This window comes from Eumetopias jubatus, unplaced genomic scaffold (assembly GCF_037043125.1).
Source record: "Eumetopias jubatus isolate StellerSeaLion01/CBP00866 unplaced genomic scaffold, mEumJub1_p1.0 scaffold_7, whole genome shotgun sequence".
Taxonomy (NCBI): Eukaryota; Metazoa; Chordata; class Mammalia; order Carnivora; family Otariidae; genus Eumetopias; species Eumetopias jubatus.
Genome location: NW_028274813.1, coordinates 114,924,356 through 114,949,656, shown reverse-complemented (window position 1 = coordinate 114,949,656; position 25,301 = coordinate 114,924,356). Strand labels below are relative to the sequence as shown.

Genomic DNA, 25,301 nt, shown 5'->3' with positions numbered 1-25,301 from the left:
AAAGCACCATCATACCATGCAATCAAAAAAAATCAGCTCCTTTTAAAGGAAGGACAATTTAGAGACCAAAACTATAAAAGAAAAACTGCTAACATTCATATACAAGTTTTAAGACAATTTTCTTTCCAATTAAAAAATATAGATTGTTACAGAAAGTTACAGTAACTTTATAGCTGTAAGAGGCATAGGGAACAATCAACTCAACCTTCTCATCTCACAATCAGCTCATAGACCTAAGAAGCATTATCTTCAAAAGCCAAATTATGAAAATAGCCCAAGTGTCCACTGACTGATGAATGGATAAAGAAAATGTGGTATATATATCCAAGGGAATATTACTCAGTCATAAAAAAGAACGAAATCTTACCATTTGCAACAACATGGATGGAGACAGACAAGTATTATGCTGAGTGAAGTAAGTCAGAAAAAAACAAATACCATATGATTTCATTCATATGTGGAATTTAAAAAACAAAACAAATGAGCAAAGGGAAAAAAAAGAGAGAGGCAAACCAAGAAACAGACTCTTAATTATAGAGAACAAACTGATGGTTACCAGAGGAGAGGTGGATGGTGCGGGCAGTTAAATATTGGATGGGTATTAAGGAGGGCACTTGTTACAATGAGCACTGGGTGTTGTATGCAAGTGTTATATCACTATATTGTATACCTGAAACTAATATTACACTGTGTGTTAACTAACTGAAATTTAAATAAAAACTTAAAAATAAATAAATGAAAGAAAAGAAGGAAGGAACCAAGGTAAAGCAATTTAATGTTCAGCACAGCCAGGTCACTGGCATAGAAACAGGTAACATTTCTAAGGGATACCTCCATACTACAGAGCAGAAACAGGAGGAAAAAAAAAAACCCTCATACCACTAAACGCAATGAAATAATTAAATAACTGTGTGTGAGCCTTAGCTTCCCACACTTACTTATTCATTTGTTTTTTTCAGGATCCCCATTCAAAAGAACTGTTTTAAGTTCCCCTAGCTCACCTACAATTTTTTTTTTATTACAAAGTACGGTTTCTATTTGAATTATTTTGTTAAGGATAAAGCAACTCAAATACTACAGTATTGATAAACACAAGAATACTAAAAGTCAATTATGCTTACTCCTAATCCAGGAATAAATGGAAACAAAGTTTAAATCAGCTCATAGACCTCAGTTTTTGCCACCTCCATCCCTCTTTGTTTCTGTTGTTTATACTGCTGAGGTCATTCCACTTTCATACTGGGAAATGTCTGCTTTTCCTGCTTGGACTTGCTTCACAGATCACTGAATTCTCACTTTCTCATACAACAGGACTTCATCACAGGATATAATTAATCCCACTAAAGCAAGCAAACCTGTTAAACTTTAGGCCCAGCTATGAGACCTTGGACGAATTCATTTCTATAATAACAATAATATTTAATCCACAAGACCATGGTGAGGCTTGTATGAGGTTAATGTATGTGAAAGAGCTCTGAATGTTTAAAGTGTCACACAAAGGTGAGGGTCTCTGTTTCTTCATCTGTCATATGGGAGGATTCCATTAGCTGATCTCTAAGGAATTTCCTTCCATCTCTAAAAATTCTTTGATATTACATTTGAAGCACATAAAACTCTTCTTACTGAGACAGTAACTTTATAGCTGTAAGAGACGTAGGGAACAATCAACTCAACCTTCTCATCTCACAAAAGGAGTCCAAAGGCAGGCTAAGGGACCTAAAGACCAGAGAAGTCAGTAGGAAGTTGGGGCAGGCCGGACTGAGACCTGACTCTGCTGCAAAATACCCTCTGGTATGTGGTGCTCCTCACTATTCTGTGAGCTTAAAAATCCCTCTTCACCACAGCTTAAACAACTACCTTTTCAAACTGGTTACAAAATGAAAAGCTCATTAAAAAGATGTAAATTTTAAAAATAGTAAAATAAATAAAACAATAACGATAATAAAATAAAAAGATATAAATATTATTTTGGTGAAAATGACTTAACTGCTAACGGTCCAATTAAAAATGTTTACAAATAATACTTAACAGCAAAAGGGGATCAAATCAAACTGTCCAGCTATTTGTGTGATATTTAAGTCAGTGGGCATGATATAAACTCTTATCTAATCTTTCCTAATTAAAGGTTTTAATTCTGATTTTGTTACTTACTAGCTATGTGATTGTGGGCAATTTATTTCTCTCTCTGAGCCTCAGTCCCCTCATCTTTATTTTTTTCAAGTTTTTTTTTAAAGTAATCTCTATACCCAAAGTGGGGCTCTCCTTTCACTTCCTCAGAATGATCCCTGAAATTAAATTTATGAGGTCCTGGTCCTCAGATTCAGTTATCAGGAGTTGTACAACAACTAAACCTAAATAAAATGAGGAGCATTGTGACCTAATGTAAGGCAAATGAGGTTTGGAGTGAGTCAACAAATCTGAGCTTAAATAATAGCCTATCTAAGAGATTTGACCTTGAGCAATTTACCAAACTTCTCAACGCTTCTTATCTGAAAATGAGACTATTATCTTTTTATCATTCTGTCTTTCCTATTCACATAGACATTGCAAATGAAAAGGGCATGTCTTATTCATCTTTGTCTCTTCCATAATAAGGTAAGGCTCAAAATTTTAAGATTTGATGCTGGAATAAGGCAAGAAATTGATAAAAAAGAATCAAGACTAGAATAATGTGTTACATTATGAAAAAAGGAAGTACAAACCCAGTTTAACTGGCTCCAACTCTAGGCATTATGTCATTGCTTCCTTTTCTTTCCTTATGAATGATCCTCAAATATTCTTTTCCTACAGGAAGATGCAAAGTGGAAAATAAATATTAGTGAAGGTTATTTGAATCATACTTTAAAAGTGAGCATTCTTTAATTTACCATTAGGCAGAGTCAAACTGTTACTCGTTCTACTTAGTGGACTTGTTTTTAAGTGCCAAATAACTATGAGGTGTTTTAGTTTAGGAAATACTATGGGTTTAAGTAGACAAAAAAGTAACCTTACCTCAAAAAAATTATTTTTAATGAATAACAATACCTTTGTTAAAGATAAGTACTCAGGATAGGATTGCATGAAGCACTGTAGTTCATTACAATATGCAAAAATATTTCTAAAACTAAGTTCTTAATCTTCTGGGTAAAGGGTGAGTGGTGAGACATATAAAACTATGAGAATCTGATGAAAACTGTGAATTGCACCTCCCCCAAAATGCACATACATGAATCATATTTTGCATAAAATTTTAGTTGAGACATTAAACCCAGTCATCTCGCCTGTGAATCTCTAAAACCTGGTAGTAGACTCTGAGGAACAGTTTTTGAGTTATTCAAAATAGTGGATTTACAGGATTTTAGAACCATAAGCAATTTAGCAATCATCTAATGAAAACTGCTAATAGAAAAAGGAAGTAGTAGTGCCGAGAAAGTTAAAAAGAATTAAGTAAAGGCTTACTGTACTCAGGAACAGAGGTGTCCAATTACTATGCTAATCCACAATAAGTCTGACTATGCAGAATTTAGTATAAATCAGTGCCTTTGGTTTAGAATAATTCTCACAATGGAACCCAAACAGGAGACTGCCAAATGGTCTTTTGGCCCAAACATTAGTGGTGGTTAAGAGAATGAATCTTGGAGTTTTTCGCAGACATTTGAAAAAGTTGATCAATTCACTTAATCCTTCTTATCTTCAGGTTCTTCAAATACAAAACAGAAATAATAAAACCTACCTGTGTAGGATTATTTTAGGGATAAAATCAGATAACACACATAAAGTATTTAACACAGTGGTTAGTACACAGTAGGTGCTCATGAAATGATATGAAATAAAAATATTTCTTGTCTGCAACAAAATGGATGGATCTAGAGTATAATGCTAAGTGAAATAAATCAAAGACAAATACCATGTGATTTCACTCACATGTGGAATTTAAGAAACAAAACAGATGAGCAAAGAGAAAAAGAGACAAACCAAAAAAACAGACTGTTAACTAGAGAGAGAAAAAACTGGTGGTTACCAGAGGGGAGGTGGGTGGGGGGATGGGTAAAAGAGGTAAGGGGGATTAAGAGTACACTTATCATGATGAGCACTGAGTAATATAGAGAACTGAATCACTATGATGTATACCTGAAACAAACATAACACTGTTAACTATACTGGAATTAAAATTTCTTAAAATTAATACTTAAAAAATTTTCTTGTCAAGTCATGGAATTGGATAAAATATAAAACAAGTTTCTAAGTAAATGAGATGCTTTCTGGTTTAACAAAATAAGTGGCAAATATTTACTGATAATCTTCTATATAACATACTAATCAAGGTATTACTGAGGATATAGAAAAGATAAAACTGTCCTTTCAAGAGGTATTAGGTAAAGTCAGAGCTTTCTCCTCATTTCTGTCTTGGGTTTCTCTTTTTCCTTTTCCCCTTAGGGTTCAGCTTTTTTGCATACATTCTCTGGGTTCCCATCAGGACTAGGAGGACCCCTCACATGATAACCCCTAATTCTGACCTTTCACCTGAGCCTCAGACTCCTACATCCTGTTGTTTTTGGATATTTCCACCCAAGTATACCATAGGTAAAAACTCAACATGTTCAAAAGTGAGCTTTTGGTCTCTTCCTAAAATCCATCCCTTCTTTCAATTCCCTGTTGGGGTTGACAGTGCCACAGCCATTTAGACACACCAAAAGTCTAGCAATAATCACAGTTCACCAATCATCTTCAAGTCTCATTGATTTCTACTCTAAATGCTTTCCAAGTCTACTTTCTCAATTCCATCCCTATCAATAGTAGCCAAATCCAGGACATTATCTCTCAGTATGACCAATTTAGTAATCCAACCAGTCCACTCTTATCGTACCCCAGAATCATTTATTATACTGCTGCCAAAATGCTCACTCTAAAATGAAACTCTTGTCACTGCATGCACCATCATGTCAGACCCTTCCATGGCTATTATCCATAGAATGAAGTCAAAGTTCACCCACAGAAAAAATGGACAGTATGGCATTTAAAGTACTCATTGACCTGGCTCAGACCTATCTCTTCGGCTTCACTTCATACCCCCCCCTTTACCACACCACAGCCATACTGAACCCCATGTGTTCTCACACTGTTCTCTTTGCCGATAAATCCTTAACACCTTTTGCACGACTTGTTCTCCAAGATTCAGGTCCAGGGTCACTGCCTCTGGGAAGCCTACCCAGACTATACTCCCCTACCCCACCAAGCTCACACATCACTACAACAAGCACACAGGAGACATTTGTTACACTGAACAAAAATAAAACTAAGTGAACTAATGACACAGCAGCAATTAATTTACAAAAATAAAGCCAGTGAGAAGGGAAACTAGTTGGATTTCAGTGTTTCTTTGGAGAAAAGGAAGTCTTGATCTGAAGATCTGAGGAGTAATTGTTCACAGATTGTTGGAAGAGAGGAAATAAAAGCATTTGAGTAAAAGAGAGAGATGGAAATGAATACATTTAGAGGAGAAATGTGTATAGTAAGGCTGGAGGGATAGTAAACAGCAAATACAAACTCATAAATGTTGCCATCATCATAAAGAGGTTTAGGGACCACAACCAATAAATCACCAGACTTTTCAAATAATTTTCTCTGAAACTATGTGGTATAGTTGCCATTTACAGACACTACCTTACATTTCCATTAGAGAGATATTAGTTTAGAAGATATTTTCATCTTTAGTTAATCCCTTGCAATCTTATAGATTTAAGAAAGTACTTCTACTTAATTCACATGTACTGGAAAACTTTACATAAAATCCTGAAATTATTATATATCTTTATGTTGCATGACAGTTTGCTGAATTGGAATCAGGAGACTCTTTCAGGTAGGTCAAGGGCTAGTCAACCTTATCAAATAATCTTTATTATTAGAACACTAGATTATTCTAAGTCAGAAGAAGAAAGTGAAAATATAGTAAGCTTAATATTCAAGTCACAGAGGAATTAAACTATAAATATTTTGTTCTCTGAATGCAGAGTAATTAAAGAATATCAATCCTGAAACTTAAATACACTAGTCATAATGCAGACAACGTACAGATCTATGAGGTATTCCCATATAAAGAGTGAAGATTAAGGTCATCTACCAAGAATAAAAAGAGGAAAAAAGTTTTGTTATCTCTGAACTACACTTAATGACGAAATCTACTGCTTGCAGTAAAGAGAGAAAACATTCACTCTAATACATTAGCTAGAAGACAACACAATTAGTCAAAAGGGAATCAAGTTAGAAGCTTAAGCAGCACAAGTAAATCAGCCATCCCAAACTGAAGCACCTCTAAATGGAGTTCTGTATCATTTTTATTTTATATATTTAACTATATTGCTGCATAAGACAACAACAACCCAGGGCATATCTCCTATATCAAAAAGAAAGGTGATTAGAAAACAGATATATGCTGACAAAGCACAGATGCACTTTGAAGCATAAAAGTCATTTGCATGGAGTTGTATGTCTTCTTGTCCTTGACTCTGTAAATACCAATTCCCTGCTTTCAGGTTTGCAGACAGTACAAAGTGAGATATAATGCTGAATGTTAATTTTCAACATAACACCGATGTCATGTCAGAAGATATGGGTAATTCTCACTCTCGCATAATACCTGTCATTTTAAAATACCCCCACTGATATGAACCAACGTTTATGATGAAAGGTGAAAAAATCCTTTTGAGCTGTTGTATTCAAGTAAATTGACAGATATGAACACACAAACACTAGTCTTCGATTACGAAATCCCCTCACACATAAACACCATTGTAAAATGAATTTCTCTAAGAGGGACTGAAAATGTTACAAGCTTGCTAAAGAGAGTAACACCAAACTATAAAAGAAACTGGCAGCCCAAGAATATGATGTTGACAACCATGTTATGCTCAAGTGTGCTGTAGATGGTCATTTAGATGCTGTCATCCAATGTCATTTGAATTTCTTCAAAACTCCATTTTATGAAAAACCCACTGGCTTAGGGAAGGAATATAGAATCATCTATCTGATCTAAAACAGCAAACTGTTTTTGTCTGATATGTATTTATCTTTCAACAAGAAAAGAGAGTTATATATTTCTTGTGACCATAATCTTAACCATAAATTGGGGCTAATGTCTGCACTGTACAAATGTAAGAACTGTTCATAATAAGAGTAGCAGATTTTATATACATACATAGTCCATTCTCACTATTGTGGTAGTTACATTCTATACAGTTAACATAAACACTGCATCAGTGAATACTGTACTTCTACTGCTTCTAGGAAATGGGAAATACAGGGTTAGCCTCTGATTACAACATTTTCATCAATTGATCAATACATAAAGTTTATTTTATGTGTATTTCTGTTTAAAAACACATTTATATTGTTCATTCATTAAAATCGAACTCAACAGTGTAATTCATGACTGACCGAAGTTTATCTAACATAAATACTGTCACCATAAGGCACATCGGAACTATGTTGTATTTAGGAATACTACACAACACTTCAGCATATTTGTAGAACATGTTAAACAGCATAATCACCTCCAAAAAGGCACAAAAATATGAAAAATGTGGCACTAAGGAGATGGAGAAAAGTACATTAGTTTATAGTATGAGAGTTAAAACAAGAAGGCAAATGTAACCTTATTCAACCTCAGCTGAGAATGTGCACATCAGGCAACTCACTTTTTTAAATTAATCCCTATACCCAATGTGGGGCTTGAATTCATAACCCCGAGATCAAGAGTCACATGTTGCACCAACTGAGCCAGCCAGACACCCCCATGCAACTCATTTTTTCAACACTCTGAGTATGTCTACAAATGATTGTGAAAGCACCACCTTATTGATTTGGGGGTTGCAAATAAATTTTAGCAAGTAGGTGAATTTGCAAAAATGAAAGCCATGAATGATGAGGATCAACTCTGTGTGTATCCCTGTGTGTATGTATATATGAATGTATGTTTATACACACACACACACACACACACACACACACACACGACATGTGACATATGACTATCTGACAGGAAAGACAAGTTGTGGGATTCTCCAGTATGAGACTCTCCTAAAGTCCATTTCTATATTTCCACTTGGCATACTGGATACCTCTACCTGAATGTACTATGAGCACTTCAAACTTAACACACCAAGCTCATCTTCTATGCTTACCCCAAACCTGCCTTCTGGTACATTACTACTCAAGTCACTGTGACTGACTCCTTTCTCCACATCTTACCCAGGCACCAAATCATGTTTATTCATCCTCTGAAGTATCTCTTAAAGTTTATCTCTCCCCTGCCCAAGCCCACTACAGTTATCATTAAATGCCTTTCTATCATTTGGACCATTGGCACAGTTTTATCATCTTTCTCTATTCTCGACTCCAAAATCACAGGCTGCATTACTGCCAGTGTTAGTTTTCTAAGACGTAATTATACTTTCACTTCCTGGTACCTATGTGATGAGCTTCAAATTTCTTGGTTATGATTTGGCACCAAATAGTCATTTTATATTCATCTACTGTCATTCATCTCTGATAAACTCTATAGCCACAGTAATCTATTTCCCATTCTTTGAATATATCATGCCTTTTAAAGACCCTTTATACGTTAGAAATTCCACTAGCAATGCTCTTTCTTCCATTCTTTACTTGCCCTTAAAGCCTCTGCTTATGTCACCTCCTTTATGAAAACTTTTCTGATGAGCCTTTACCTCCACTTCAAGCCAAGTTAGTCACTATATTCCCTGTACTTCCATATTTTCACATAATTCTATTACAAAATTCCTTGAGTTCTAATTATTAAGGAAGTACAAGAATGTGCAAGGTTGGCCAAATACTGATTGCTACTGCAGCTGGGTAATGCAGATTCATTAAACTACCGCCTATTTTAGTGTGTATGCTAAATTTCCATAAAAACAAAGTAAAAAAAGTCAAGAGATAGAGACAGAAAGAGAGAGAAAATATGTGACTACAGGTAATTGAAAATCGGACTTATGTGTAACTTAAGCAAATATGGCATTAACTTCCCCCCCCGCCCACAATAAGTCCAGAGGTACTAGTCTAGGGTCATTACAGAGGCTCAAGGTCATCAAAGACTCATCAAAGTCTCTTTCTTTTTGCTCCATTAAGTGTGTTGATTTGTTGCTTCAAAGCCACTTGCAGTAGATGGAGGCATTATCTCTATATTCAAGGCTGGAAGAAAGATAGTGCAAGTCACACCTTTACCTCTTTAAAAGGAAAAAAAAGTGTTTTCTCAGTGCCCTCAGCAAATTTAGCTTGTAATACATTGTCCACAAGCTGTTCAGTCATCCAACAGTGCCTTGATGGCCTGATTCCCCCGCTTTGAAGGCAGAGACTATTTTTGTACTTTAGTAAGCAATCTAGTACCTAGCATATAGAGGTACTTTGTATCTAATGAATATACGAATCTAATAAAGGAAAATTATAGTATGCATAACACAAGAACTCTACTAATTTTCTTTTTAAAAATAATAATAATAAAAGTGCTCTGAAAATTGCCAATGCTGTGCAAATAAGGAACTACTAGTATTACAGTAGTTTGACATGTACTATCATGAGATGTTTTACTGTTCTCTCTGTAGGCGACCAGGCAGAGGATTAACAAAAAGTCCAAGAGACCTGAATTTTTGTCCAGCAAAATAATCTTGATGAAACTCAATTTACTTAAAGATAATGTTTATTTATCTGCCAGGGTTGTTCTGAGGATAAGGGAAATATAAACGATATAAAAGTACAGTGAAATGTATAAAACAGTACAAACACATGTATTATAAATGCAATAGTTCTATTACGTGTTGAGAGGAAACTTACAGTTCTTATGTAGTACGCATAAAGATATATACCATCTGGCACATCTGGCACATCAATAATATGGATTAAAAATTAAACACTATTAGTATCTAGTATGGATGCTGAACGTGGTTAGATGTGTTTTTGGATTTGGCCCTTTCGTGACTATGGGGAAGTAAACTAACCAGACCTCACATTTACACCTCACTAAGGAAAAAATGCTTTATAAAATAAAATAAGTGTCTTGATGCAATTATATAATATCCACAAACTGAAAAGATATGATAAACAAACTGGTTAATACAGAATAGTTGACATCAAATCCCAATTCATCAACTAATAACTACTACCAATAAATGAACAGTATGAAAGTAGGCCAAGGTCCTAAGTTAAATCAAGTGAGAAATAAGAGTAGAAGCACTGAATATTAATTTTCCTCTGACTTTAATAACCTTGATTAAGCTTATAAAGAATACTCTTCAGGGTGACCTTACGGCTCATACATATAGGCAACACTGGGGGTCAGAAATATTTCTGATAAATGGTAACTTCAATGGCCTGTTTTCTAAATTTTTAATAAGTTGTCTATTTCCTAACCTATAAGAATGTTATAATAAGCATTACATATATACAACAAAAAACAGTAACCAATACTAAGGAAGAGAAAAATGACAGTTCTAAATCAAGAGAATCTCTACAGAATATTATATGCATCTGGGCACTTGGGTGGCTCAGTTGTTAGGCATCTGCCTTGGGCTCGGGTCACGGTCCCAGGGTCCTGGGACTCCCTGCTCAGTGGGAAGCCTGCTTCTCCCTCTCCCACTCCCCCTGCTTGTGTTCCCTCTCTCACTGTGTCTCTCTCTGTGAAATAAATAAAATCTTTAAAAAAAAACAACAATATTTTATGCATCTTCACTTTTATTGGATTTGGAGACAATAGCTGCTTTGAAGAAAAACATGGTCTTCTGTCAAGTATGTTTAATTAATTCTCACTTCTCAAACATTCAGATACCTTAACCTTATTATTAAAGATTTACCATTCCCTAATTCATTTAAGCAGAAACTAGTCTCCGTGTAGGTTACCATGTAATTACTAATACTGAAAACTGACTCATCTTAATACAAAAAACTGCATCAAGATTGTAGGCCAGTAAATTCCAGCAGAGCACTGTATAAAAGCATCAGTAGGTCATAAGCAGAACTGAAAAATTTCAATAGGGGATCAGACTTATCTTACAGTTATTTCTTTTTTATTGTTATGTTAATCACCATATATTACATCATTAGTTTTTGATGTAGTGTTCCATGATTCATTGTTTATGCATAACACCCAGTGCTCCACACAGAACGTGCCCTCTTTAATACCCATCACCAGGCTAACCCATCCCATCACCCTCCTCCCCTCTAGGACCCTCAGTTTGTTTTTCAGAGTCCATCGTCTCTTGTGGTTCATCTCCCCCTCCGATTCCCCCCCTTCATTCTTCCCCTCCTGCTATCTTCTTCTTTTTTTTTTTTTAACATATATTGCATTATTTGTTTCAGAGGTACAGATCTATGATTCAACAGTCTTGCACAATTCACAGCACTCACCATAGCACATACCATCCCCAGTGTCTATCACCCAGCCACCCCATGCCTCCCACACCCCACCACTCCAGCAACCCTCAGTTTGTTTCCTGAGATTAAGAATTCCTCATATCAGTGAGGTCATATGATACATGTCTTTCTCTGATTGACTTATTTCACTCAGCATAACACCCTCCAGTTCCAACCACGTCGTTGCAAATGGCAAGATCTCATTCCTTTTGATGGCTGCATAATATTCCATTGTGTGTGTGTGTGTCTGTGTGTGTGTGTGTGTGTATATATACACCACATCTTCTTTATCCATTCATCTGTCGATGGACATCTTAGTTCTTTCCACAGTTTGGCTATTGTGGACATTGCTGCTATAAACACTGGGGTGCATGTATCCCTTCGGATCCCTACATTTATATCTTTGGGGTAAATACCCAGTAGATCTTACAGTTATTTCTACAGGAGGAACCTCCATTTCATAAGAAACCAAAATGTTAGAATAGTAAGAATGAATTTATGCTTTATAGCTGTATCCACCTAGTTTCAAAAATATCAATTTTTGTTTTTAAATGGGAAGAAACAATGTTTCTCTTCCTGTTTTATCTGCATACATAGCTTTATCAGCTAAAACTTCAACAGTGAATATTTTTCCTACAAAGAATTTGGCATACCTGCAATAAACAATAGATTATTTGTTAATGCGTGTAAAAATAAAAGTTGTGAGTGATATAATTACAATGAGGAGCTATTTTAAATATTTAACTTTTCAGATGGAGGAGGAAGTATATTAACTTAAAGATTCATTGGTTTTTAAAACATTCATGATTTTGTCTCATTAAAAACTAGAGAGGATATTATATATTAATAAAAGATTCAATACAGCAGAAGATATAACAATTATGCACATTTACACACCTACTGACAGATCATCAAAACATACGAAGCAAAAACTGACAAAATTGAAGGCAGAGGGCACCTGGGTGGCTCAGTCTGTTAAGCGTCTGCCTTCAGCTCAAGTGATGATCTCAGGGTCTTGGTATCAAGCCCGGAGTCCAGGCTCCCTGCTCAGTGGGGAGTCTGCTTCTCCCTCTCCCTCTGCCCTTACCCCACCCCCTGCTCATGTGCTCTCTCTTAAACAAATAAATATCTTTTTTAAAAAAAGCTGAAGGAAGAAATAAACAGTTCTACAATAATAGTTAGAGATTTCAATATCCCACTCACAATAACGGATAAAACAACCAGATAGAAGATAAGAAATAGAAGACTAAACATAATAAACCAACTAGACCCAAAAGAGATATACAGAACACTCTACCCAACAACAGAGTATATATTCTTCACAGATGCATGTAAGACATTTTCCAGGACAGACCATATGTTCAGTCACTAATTAAGCCTCAACAGATTTAGAAAGATAAATATCATACAAAATATCTTTTCCAACCACAACAGGATAAAGTTAGAAACCAACAACAGAAGTAAAACTGGAAAATTCACAAATTTGTGGAAATTACACTACACACTCTTCAACAACCAATGGATTAAAAAAGAAATCACAAGAGACATTAGAAAATACTTAGAGATGAATGAAAATGAAAATACAACATGCCAAAACTGATGGGATGCAGAGAAAGCAGTGTTAAGGGGAAAATACATAGCTATAATGCTTGCCTTAAAAAAAAAGAAAAGAAAAAGCTCAAATCAGCAACCTAACCCTACAACTTAAGCAACTAAAAAAAGAACAAACTAAACCCAAAGACAGCAGAAGGGAGGAAATAATAAAGATTAGAGCAGAGATAAATGAAATAGAGAACAGAAAAACCATAGAGGAAAATCAATGAAACCAGAAATTGATTCTTTGAAAAGATCAACAAAATGACAAATCTTTAGCTAGACGGACTAAGAAAAAGAGAGAGAAGACTCAAATTACTAACATCACTCACTAAAATGAAAGTGGAGTCATTACTACCAATTCTCAGGAAATAAAAAGGATTATAAAAAAGTTTGGGGCACCTGAGTGGCTCACAGTCAGCTGAGCGTCAGACTCTTGGTTTCGGCTCAGGTCATGATCTTGAAATTGAGCTCCACAGCTGGCTCTGCACTCAGTGCAGAGTCTGCTTGTCCCTCTCCCTCCCCTTTGGCCCCTCCCCCTAGTCTTATGCATGCATGCACATACATGCTCTCTCTCAAATAAATAAAATCTTAAAAAAAATGGAGTTCTATGAACAGCTATACATCAACAAACTGGATAGTCTAGAGGAAATGGACAAATTCCTAGAAACACAAAACCTACCAAGACCAAATCATGAAAACACAGAAGATGTGACTAGACCTATAACTAGTTAGGAGATTAAATCAGTAATCAAAAATCTCTGAACAAAGAAAAGCCTTTGACCCGGTGGCTTCACATTTAAAGAACTAAAAGCAGTCCTTCTCAAACTTTTCCAAAACACTGAAGAGGAGGAAATATTTAATTCATTCTATGAGGTCAGCATTATCTTGATGTCAAAGGCAGACAATGACACTACAAAAAAGACAAAAAGCCCTGAAATAAACCCTCACATATATTTCACATACATGCAAATCAAAAGTATAATGAGATACCACCTCACATCCAATAGAATGGCTAGTCCAAAAGAGAGAAAGAGTAAAGAAAGAAAGAAAGAAAGGAAGAAAAAGAAAGAAAGAAAGAAAGAAAGAAAGAAAGAAAGAAAGAAAGAAAGAAAGAAAGAAAGAAAGAAAGAAAAGAAAAGAAAAGAAAGAGAAAGAAAGAAAAAGAAAGGAAAGAAAGAAGGAAAGAAAGAAAGAAAGGGGGAGGGAGGGAGGGAGGGAAAGACAGAAAGACGGTAAGTTCTGGTGAGGCTGTGAAGAAACTGGAACATTTGTACACCGATAGTAGTTAATTTAAAATGGTAATTGCTGCTATGGAAAATAGAATGGTGATTCCTCAAAAATTAAAAATAGAGTTACCATATTACCCAGCAATTTACTTCTGAGTCTATACCCAAAAGAAGTGAAAGCAAGGTCTTGAAGAGACATTTATACAATGCCGTTCACAGCAGCACTACTAACCAATGCTAAAATGCGAAAGCCACTCAAGTGTCCACTGACAGATGAATGAATACAATGGAATATTATTCAGCTTCAAAAAGGAAAGAAATTCTGCCATTTGCTACCAACATAGATGAACCTTGGAGACGTTATCCTAAGTGAAATGAACCAGTCACAAAAAGACAAATATTGCATGAGCCCATTTATAGAAAGTACTTAAAGTAGTCAGAATCACAGAGACAGAAAGGAGAATGGTGGATGCCACCGAGCTGGGGGCAAAGGGGAATGGGGAGTATTAGAAGGTGGAGGGACTATATAAAGTATCCTCCAAAATAAAAAGGCATTTTGAGACCAAAAAACAAAGCAGGCAATGCCATACAGTTTACAGAGTTTTATTCAGGTTAACTAACTGACAGGGAGGAGAGAGCGGATGATGATCCAGACCTGCACAGTTATTTCCCAAAAAGTCTGGCCCTTAGTCTACAGATTTATAGAGCAAGGGGACATAGCGGGCACTGTAGTGAGGTCAAAACGCTCATGTGCATTTCACAGGGTTTGCATGCACCTAACTGACAGACCTTGTGACACTATCTGTGCATCAGGAGAAGGAAAGACTATGTTATTTGATTGAACAAATTTACAGAGAGGGCCAAAGCCAAAGCAATCCTCCCTACATTCCAGCCTTGGTGGGCATTTCTAAGGCATGTATACTAATTTCCAAGGGGCCTGGAATATGTAGTCCCAAGAGAGGTCCCAGAGAGGACAGAAACAAGATGAAGGGCCAATGATGGAGTCAGTATTGGCATCACTCCTATAGGGAGTTATTGTTTAGTAAATATAGAGCAGTTTTACAAGATGAAAAGAGTTAGAGAGATGGATGGTGCTGATGGTTCCACATTATGAATGTATATAATGTCAACTGTACACCTAAAATGGTTAAGATGGTAAAATTTATGCTTAATGTATTTTACCACAATAAAAAAATTAGAAAACATGGAGGGGTAATGAGTGGAATAAATGGGCCACTGGGGAGTAAGAGAAGAATCTAAATGTCATGAGTAAGGGGGAAATATTATAAAGAAGGAAGTGGGGAAGGAAATAAGAAAGGAAGGAAGGTAGATTAGGAGAGAGTAAGAGGGAGGGAGGGATTCACACATATACACATATATATACTCCCAGAAGCACACTCTGAACTTTGGCCCAAAGCACCAGGTAACTATAGCATAGAGAATGCCCCTGGGATATCAATCACTGTCATATTCTGACATCAAAGATAAAAATTCCAGCTTGGTCTAAAGTGACCAAAACTGGACTTAATCAGAAGTAATTAGCTGCAAAAAAAGAAAAAAATGCAAATCTGAAAGGTCCAGCCCATGTTCCACTGTCATTCCCTGTTAGGATATCAAATTGAATTTGGAATAGTTCAGTATGAGTTGTTTGCTGAAGTTAGGGCTCAGGATATACCCAGAGCGTGACTGCTCCTTGGAGCAGCTTGACTTGACGGATGCTATGGGCAAGTACTACTGGCATTTGCTGAAAAAAAGGCATATATCCCACAGTAGCTACTTAAAATCAACATTTTTCACTGCTTCAAATAGTAACAGAAGTAAAATATTCTAATTTCAAACTCACTCCAAGCTACAAATCAAAAAATGTATGTTGTTATAAACTTCTATTAGCCTTAGAGTTATGTAATGTGTTACGAACACCTGTGACTGTCTCTTCCTTAAAGCTTGTGTCACTTCAGCTGACATAACAGCTCATCCTCCTTGGAGGACTTCAATCACCCTGTCACACAGTCCCAGTCAAGCAGGTGAAAATATTTGTCACGGGGGATTCTTTTAGTGTAATAAGATGTCTTTATAGCTCCTTAAAATCTGTAGGCACACTTCACGGCAGCCACCTCCTTCTTTTGTAACTCCTGGTGCTGCTTGTGTGCTCTCTTGGTGGAGACCTGGTACCCCTTTTGTGAAGCGACAGCTGGGGAGACTCCGGCACTCACCATGGCCAACCAAAAGCCCAAGGAAGGAGTCAAGACTGAGAACAATGATCATATTGATTTGAAGGTGGTGGGGCAGGATGGTTCTGTGATGCAGTGTAAAACTAACCACTTAGTAAACTAATGATTAAGACCCTTGTGAAGACAGGGTTTGTCAACGGGGCAGATCAGTTTGAGATTTGATGGGCAGCCAATCAATGAAACAGACACACCTGCACAGCTAGAAATGGAGGATAAATACAATTGATGTGTTCCAGCAGCAGACAGGAGGTATTTACTAAAAAGGGAATCTGCTACTTGACTACAGAACTCTGTTCCTCCAGACCAAGAAGGCATTCTCAGTGAGAAAACCACAATTTGGTTCCACCACATCCTGACTACTACAGTATAGTTTTCTCTATTCTTTCATTTTCCCCATTCCTTATCGTACATAAAGTAACCGTGTATGTGCACAAACATATTGTATTTTTTAAAAGATTTTATTTATTTATTTGAGATAGAGAGCACAAGCCAGGGAGGAGGGGTAGAGGGAGAGAGACAAGTAGACTCCCTGCTGAGCAGGGTGCCCAATGTGGGACTTGATCCCAGGACCCAGGATCATGACCTGAGCCAAAGGCAGATGCTTAACCGACTGAGCTACCCAGGCGCCCCTCGTATTGCGTTTCTTTAACTAAATGGCCAATGGTATGTTTTGATTGACGTCAAATGGAGATGGGATGGGGAAAGTACTGGTTCTGTGAAAATACCCCCTTTCTCCATTGGTGGCATGTTCATTCAGCTCTCATTTTAGATTCCAGTAAATTAGTTTAACAACAACAACAACAAAACAACATAAAAATCCTTCCATACCTTGTTCTACTGGAGAATTTTAACGTTTTTCATTTATCATTGTAAAACCCAAGGACGGGGGCAGAGCAAGATGGCGGAGGAGTAGGAGACCTGGATTTCGTCTGGTCTCAGGAATTCAGCTGAATAGGGATCAAACCATTCTGAACACCTACGAACTCAACAGGAGATCGAAGATAAGAATAGTAAAAACACTCTGAATAGAAAAGCGACCACTTTCTAGAAGGTAGGACGTGCAGAGACGTGAATCCGAGGCGATATTCAGGAGGATATATGGCGGGGGAGGGGGCACCCGTCGGCCGCTTCTGGCAAGTGCTAGAGCCGCGGAGCACGAAATCGGAATTTTAGAAGTGGGCTCTGCTGACGGACATCTCTCCAGTGGCTAAGCGGGGGGTGGAACCCTCGCGGGACACTGTGCTCTCAGGACCCTCAGGGTCACAGAAAGACTGGGGGTGCCTGAGTGCGGCAGAGCTCCCAGGGATCAGAGCGGGGAAGCCGGCTGCAGAGATGGAGCCGAGGCGCGGGCTCTCAGTACGGGGTTGCCATAAACTGTGATCCGCGGCCCAGTCAGGCTACTGCTGCTCCAGCAGGGTCCCAACAAGCGGCAGAGCCGGGGAGACTCCCCTCCCTCCCCCGAGAAGGAGCGGCACGGGAGCGCACCACAGGGATCCGCTGGGTTTGGAGACTCCACAGGGGATTGGGTGCCAGATATAGAAACGCTCGGTCACAGGCCAGGTGAGCACGGAGTGCGGCCGGAGACCGGGGAGACGGGAGTGACTGCTTTTCTCTGGGGGCGCACTGAGGAGCGGGCCCCGAGCTCTCAGCTCCTCCGGGCGGAGATTGGGAGGCCACCATTTTCACCCTGGTCCTCCAAAGCTGTACCGAGAGCTTGCAGGGAAGAAAAGCTCCTGAGAGCAAACCGGAGCAGCTTGCTTAGCCTGGACTCACAAGGGCGGGGCAATTCCACCTCCGGCAAAGACATTTGGGAACCACGGCAGCAGGCCCCTCCCCCAGAAGATCAGCACGAACAGCCAGCAAGCCAACACCAAGTTTACCGATCAAGGAGAATGGGAGAACTCCAGCGCTAGGGGAATACTGCACATAGAATTCATGGTTTTTTTACCATAATTCATTAGTTTTTCAAAGTTAATTTTTTAACTGTATTTTTTTAATTTTTCTTTTTCCCTTTTTCAAACATCTTATCAATCCCCTTTCTAAAAAAACATTTTTTATTTTTCATTTTTAGAGTGATATTTTTATCCCTTCATAGTAGTACCCTTATTTTTGGCATATATATATAAGTTGTTCTCTCTTTAAAATTTGGAGATACAATTTCTTCTAACAGATCAAAATATACCATAAATCACTAGTGTATGGCTTTGTTCTATTCTCCTGCCTGATCACATTCTCTCCCTTTTTTTTTTTTCTTTTTTCTTTTCCTTTTTAAATCGTCTTTCTTTTTAAAACACAACTTCTTATCTTATCAATTCCTTTTATAAAATCTTTTATAATTTTCATCTTTACAGTCATCTGTTATCCCTTCATTGTATCAACCCTTATTTTGTACATATATGTCTTCCTTCCTTTAAAATTTTAGCAGGCACTTTCTTCTAACAGACCAAAATATGCCCAAAAGCTACTGTGTGGCACTGATCTATGCACAGGCCTGATCATATTTGATCATATTCTGTTATTTTTTTGTTTTCTTCTCTTTTTGTTTGTTTTTATCTTTTTCTTTTTCCTTCTTTTTTTTCCTCTCTTCTTTCTTTCCCTTTCTTGTCCCCTGGTTTCAGGTCTTTTCTGATTTGTATAAAGTATATTTCCTGGAGACATTGTTAACCTGTTAGCATTCTGTTCTCTCATTCATCTGTTATCCTCTGGACAAAATGACAAGACGAAAAAAATCACCTCAGCAAAAAGAACAAGAGGTAGTACCGTCTGCCAGGGACCTACTCAATACTGACATTAGTACGATGTCGGACCTAGAGTTCAGAATCGTGACTTTAAAGATACTAGCTGGGCTTGAAAAAAGCGTGGAAGTTATTAGAGAAACCCTTTCTGGAGAAATAAAAGAACTAAAATCTAACCAAGTCGAAATCAAAAAGGCTATTAATGAGGTGCAATCAAAAATGGGGGCACTAAATGCTAGGATAAATGAGGCAGAAGAGAGAATCAGCGATATAGAAGACCAAATGATGGAAAATAAAGAGGCTGAGAAAAAGAGAGAGAAACAACTACAGGATCACGAGGGCAGAATTCGAGAGGTAAGTGATACGGTAAGACGAAACAACATTAGAATAATTGGGATCCCAGAAGAAGAAGAGAGAGAGAGAGGGGCAGAAGGTATATTGGAGCAAATTATAGCAGAGAACTTCCCTAATGTGAGGAAGGAAACAGGCATTAAAATCCAGGAGGCACAGAGAACCCCTCTCAAAATCAATAATAATAGGTCAACACCCCGACATCTAATAGTACAACTTACGAGTCTCAGAGACAAAGAGACAATCCTGAAAGCAGCTCGGGAGAAGAGATATGTAACCTACAATGGTAGAAACATTAGATTGGCAACAGACCTATTCACAGAGACCTGGCAGGCCAGAAAGGACTGGCAAGATATCTTCAGAGCACTAAACGAGAAAAATATGCAGCCAAGAATATTATATCCAGCTAGGCTATCATTGAAAATAGAAGGAGACATAAAAAGCTTCCAGAACAAACAAAAACTAAAGGAATTTGCAAACACGAAACCAGCCCTCCAAGAAATATTGAGAGGGGTCCTCTAAGCAAAGAGAGAACCTAAAAGCAGCAAAGAGCAGAAACAAACACAGACAACAGACAGTGAACAGTCACCTTACAGGTAATACAATGGCACTAAATTCATACCTTTCAATAGTTACCCTGAATGTAAATGGGCTAAATGCCCCAATCAAAAGACACAGGCTATCAGACTGGATTAAAAAACAAGACCCATCCATATGCTGTCTGCAAGAGACTCATTTTAGACCGAAAGACACCCCCAGATTGAAAGTGAGGGGGTGGAAAACCATTTACCATGCTAATGGACACCAAAAGAAAGCTGGGGTGGCAATCCTTATATCAGACAAACTAGATTTTAAAACAAAGACTGTAATAAGAGATGAGGAAGGACACTATATCCTACTCAAAGGGTCTATCCAACAAGAAGATCTAACAATTGTAAATATCTATGCCCCTAACATGGGAGCAGCCAATTATATAAGGCAATTAATAACAAAAGTAAAGAAACACATTGACAACAATACAATAATAGTGGGGGACTTTAACACCCCCCTGACTGAAATGGACAGATCATCTAAGCAAAAGATCAACAAGGAAATAAAGACTTTAAATGACACACTGGACCAAATGGATTTCACAGACATATTCAGAACATTCCATCCCAAAGCAACGGAATACACATTCTTCTCTAGTGCCCATGGAACATTCTCCAGAATTGATCACATCCTAGGTCACAAATCAGGTCTCAATCTGTACCAAAAGATTGGGATCATTCCCTGCATATTTTCAGACCACAATGCTTTGAAACTAGAACTCAACCACAAGAGGAAAGTCAGAAAGAACTCAAATACATGGAGGCTAAAGAGCATCCTACTAAAGAATGAATGGGTCAACCAAGAAATTAAAGAAGAATTAAAAACATTCATGGAAACCAATGAAAATGAAAACACAACTGTTCAAAATCTTTATACAGCAAAGGCAGTCCTGAGAGGAAAGTATATAGCAATACAAGCCTTTCTCAAGAAACAAGAAAGGTCTCAAATACACAACCTAACCCTACACCTAAAGGAGCTGGAGAAAGAACAGCAAAGAAAGCCTAAACCCAGCAGGAGAAGAGAAATCATAAAGATCAGAGCAGAAATCAATGAACTAGAAACCAAAAGAACAGTAGAACTGATCAACGAAACTAGGAGCTGGTTCTTTGAAAGAATTAACAAGATTGATAAACCCCTGGCCAGACTGATCAAAAAGAAAAGAGAAATGACCCAAATCAACAAAATCATGAATGAAAGAGGAGAGATCACAACCAACACCAAAGAAATACAAACAATTATAAGAACATATTATGAGCAACTCTATGCCAGCAAATTAGATAACCTAGAAGAAATGGGTGCATTCCTAGAGATGTATCAACTACCAAAATTGAACCAGGAAGAAATAGAAAACCTGAACAGACCTATAACCACTAAGGAAATTGAAACAGTCATCAAAAATCTCCCAAGAAACAAAACCCAGGGCCAGATGGCTTCCCAGGGGAATTCTATCAGACATTTCAAGAAGAATTAATACCTATTCTCCTGAAACTGTTCCAAAAAATAGAAATGGAAGGGAAACTTCCAAACTCATTTTATGAGGCCAGCATTACCTTGATCCCAAACCCAGACAAAGACCCCATCAAAAAAGAGAATTACAGACCAATATCCTTGATGAACATGGATGCAAAAATTCTCACCAAAATACTAGCCAATAGGATCCAACAGTACATTAAAAGGATTATTCACCAGGACCAAGTGGGATTTATTCCTGGGCTGCAAGGCTGGTTCAACATCCGCAAATCAATCAACGTGATACAATACATTAACAAAAGAAAGAGCAAGAATCCTATGATCCTCTCAATAGATGCAGAAAAAGCATTTGACAAAGTACAACATCCTTTCTTGATCAAAACTCTTCAGAGTATAGGGATAGAGGGTACATATCTCAATATCATAAAAGCCATCTACAAAAAACCTACAGCGAATATCATTCTCAATGGGGAAAGGCTGAGAGCTTTTCCCCTAAGGTCAGGAACGCGGCAGGGATGTCCACTCTCACCACTGCTATTCAACATAGTATTAGAAGTCCTAGCCACAGCAATCAGACAACAAAAAGAAATCAAAGGCATCCAAATCGGCAAAGAGGAAGTCAAACTCTCACTCTTTGCAGATGATATGATACTGTATGTGGAAAACCCAAAAGACTCCACCCCAAAACTGCTAGAACTCATACAGGAATTCAGTAAAGTAGCAGGATATAAAATCAATGCACAGAAATCAGTGGCATTCCTATACACCAACAACAAGACAGAAGAGAGACAAATCAAGGAGTCGATCTCATTTACAATTGCACCCAAAATCATTAGATACCTAGGAATAAATCGAACCAAAGAGGCAAAGGATCTGTACTCAGAAAACTATAAAATACTCATGAAAGAAATTGAAGAAGACACAAAGAAATGGAAAAACGTTCCATGCTCATGGATAGGGAGAATCAACATTGTGAAGATGTCAATGCTACCTAGAGCAATCTACACATTCAATGCAATCCCCATCAAAATACCATCCACTTTTTTCAAAGAAATGGAACAAATAATCCTAAAATTTGTATGGAACCAGAAGAGACCCAGAATAGCCAGAGGAATACTGAAAAAGAAAAGCAAAGCTGGCGGCATCACAATTCCGGACTTCCAGCTCTATTACAAAGCTGTCATCATCAAGACACTATGGTACTGGCACAAAAACAGACACATAGATCAATGGAACAGAATCGAGAGCCCAGAAATGGACCCTCAACTCTATGGTCAACTTATCTTTGACAAAGCAGGAAAGAATGTCCAATGGCAAAAAGACAGTCTCTTCAACAAATGGTGTTGGGAAAATTGGACAGCCACATGCAGAAGAATGAAACTGGACCATTTCCTTACACCACACACAAAAATAGACTCCAAATGGTTGAAAGACCTAAACGTGAGACAGGAGTCCATCCAAATCCTAAAGGAGAACACAGGTAGCAACCTTTTCGACCTTAGCCGCAGCAACTTCTCCCTAGAAACATTGCCAAAGGCACGGGAAGCCAGGGCAAAAATGAACTATTGGGATTTCATCAAGATAAAAAGCTTTTGCACAGCAAAAGAAACAGTCCACAAAACCAAAAGACAACCGACAGAATGGGAGAAAATATTTGCAAATGACATATCAGATAAAGGGCTAGTATCCAAAATCTATAAAGAACTTATCAAACTCAACACCCAAAGAACAAATAATCCAATCAAGAAATGGGCAGAAGACATGAACAGACATTTCTCCAAAGAAGACATCCAAATGGTCAACAGGCACATGAAAAAGTGCTCAACATCGCTAGACATCAGAGAAATCCAAATCAAAACCTCAATGAGATACCACCTCACGCCCGTCAGAATGGCTAAAATTAACAAGTCAGGGAACGACAGATGTTGGCGGGGATGTGGAGAAAGGGGAACCCTCCTACACTGTTGGTGGGAATGCAAGCTGGTGCAACCCCTCTGGAAAACAGTATGGAGGTTCCTCAAACAGTTGAAATTAGAGCTACCATTCGATCCAGCAATTGCACTACTGGGTATTTACCACAAAGATACAAATGTAGGGACCCGTAGGGGTACGTGTACCCCAATGTTTATAGCAGCAATGTCCACCATAGCCAAACTGTGGAAAGAGCCAAGATGCCCATCGACAGATGAATGGATAAAAAAGTTGTGGTATATATACACAATGGAATATTATGCAGCCATCAAAAGGAATGAGATCTTGCCATTTGCAACGACGTGGATGGAACTGGAGGGTGTTATGCTGAGTGAAATAAGTCAATCAGAGAAAGACATGTATCACATGACCTCACTGATATGAGGAATTCTTAATCTCAGGAAAGAAACTGAGTGTTACTGGAGTGGTTGGGGGTGGGAGGGATGGGGTGGCTGGGTGATAGACATTGTGGAGGGTATGTGCTACAGTGAGCGCTGTGAATTGTGCAAGACTGTTGAATCACAGTTCTGTACTTCTGAAACAAATAACGCAACATATTTTAAGAAAAAAGAAAAAGAAGAAGATAACAGGAGAGGAAGAAAAGGGGAGTATGTCAGAGGGGGAGACGAACCATGAGAGATGATGGACTCTGAAAAACAAACGGAGGGTTCTAGAGGGGAGGGGGGTAGGGGGATGGGTTAGCCTGGTGATGGGTATTGAGGAGGGCACGTTCTGCATGGAGCACTGGGTGTTATGAACAAACAATGAATCATGGAACACTGCACGAAAAACTAATGATGTAATATATGGTGATTAACAGAACAATAAAAAAATTTTTTAAATAAATAAATAAATAAATAGGGATAAATTACTTGAAAAGAAATGAATCCTAGATAGTTTTGCCCTTCAAGTCAACTTAAAATGTTTTGAAACTTAAACTCTTTGTTTAAAAAAAAATAAATTTTGGGGTGCCTGGGTGGCTTCGTCAGTTAGGCTTCCAGCTCTTGATTTTGGCTCAGATAGTGATCTCAGGGTTATGAGATCATGAGAAGCCTGTTTGAGATTCTCTCCCTCCCTCTCCCTCTGCCCCTCCCCATGCTCATACTCTCTCTCAAAAAATTTTTAAATTAAAAATTTTTTAAATAAAAAAAGTCTGTAGGCACATGAAATCTGAGGATAGAATGAAAAAAAAAGAAGAAATGGACTAGGTTTTTACCTCAAAAGTCCCAGTGATACTGCTTTTCAAACTACAAAATTTTGTAGTTTGTAATGTAATGCTTTGAAAATTACAATGGATAAGTATTTGTGGATATCATTATAACCAATAACATTAACAAAATAAGTATACCCCAAATTTCAATTACAGACATACTTCAGAAATAATGTGGGCTTGGTTTCAGACCACTGCAATATCACAGTAAAGCGAGTCAAGTGACTCTTTTGGTTTCCCAGTGCATAAAAAAGTTATAGTTACGCTATACTACAGTCTATTAAGTGTGCAATAGTATGATGTTTAAAAATAAAAAATACTTTATGGCTAGAAAAGGCTAACTGTCATCTGAGGTTTCAACAAGTTATAATCACTGATCACAGATCACCATTAAGAAATATAATAAAGAAAGTTTGAAATTTTGCAAGAATAAACAGAATGTGACACGGAGACATGAAGTGAGCAAACGCTGTTAGAAAAATGGCGCTGTTGAAAAAAAGACTTACTTGATGCAGGGTTACCA

At 37.7% G+C, this 25,301-nt stretch overlaps 1 protein-coding gene across 5 annotated transcripts in view; it reads right to left on the bottom strand.

Annotated features, from left to right (window-relative positions):
* Nucleotides 1-25,301, bottom strand: part of PEAK1 (pseudopodium enriched atypical kinase 1) — a 335,997-nt gene that overhangs the window by 192,854 nt on the left and 117,842 nt on the right. For all 5 annotated transcript variants that reach the window (XM_088024907.1, XM_028092663.2, XM_028092665.2 and 2 more), the window contains one exon: nucleotides 2,703-2,784. The gene's annotated coding sequence lies outside the window, so the exon portion shown is untranslated. The remainder of the gene's footprint in view (nucleotides 1-2,702; nucleotides 2,785-25,301) is intronic.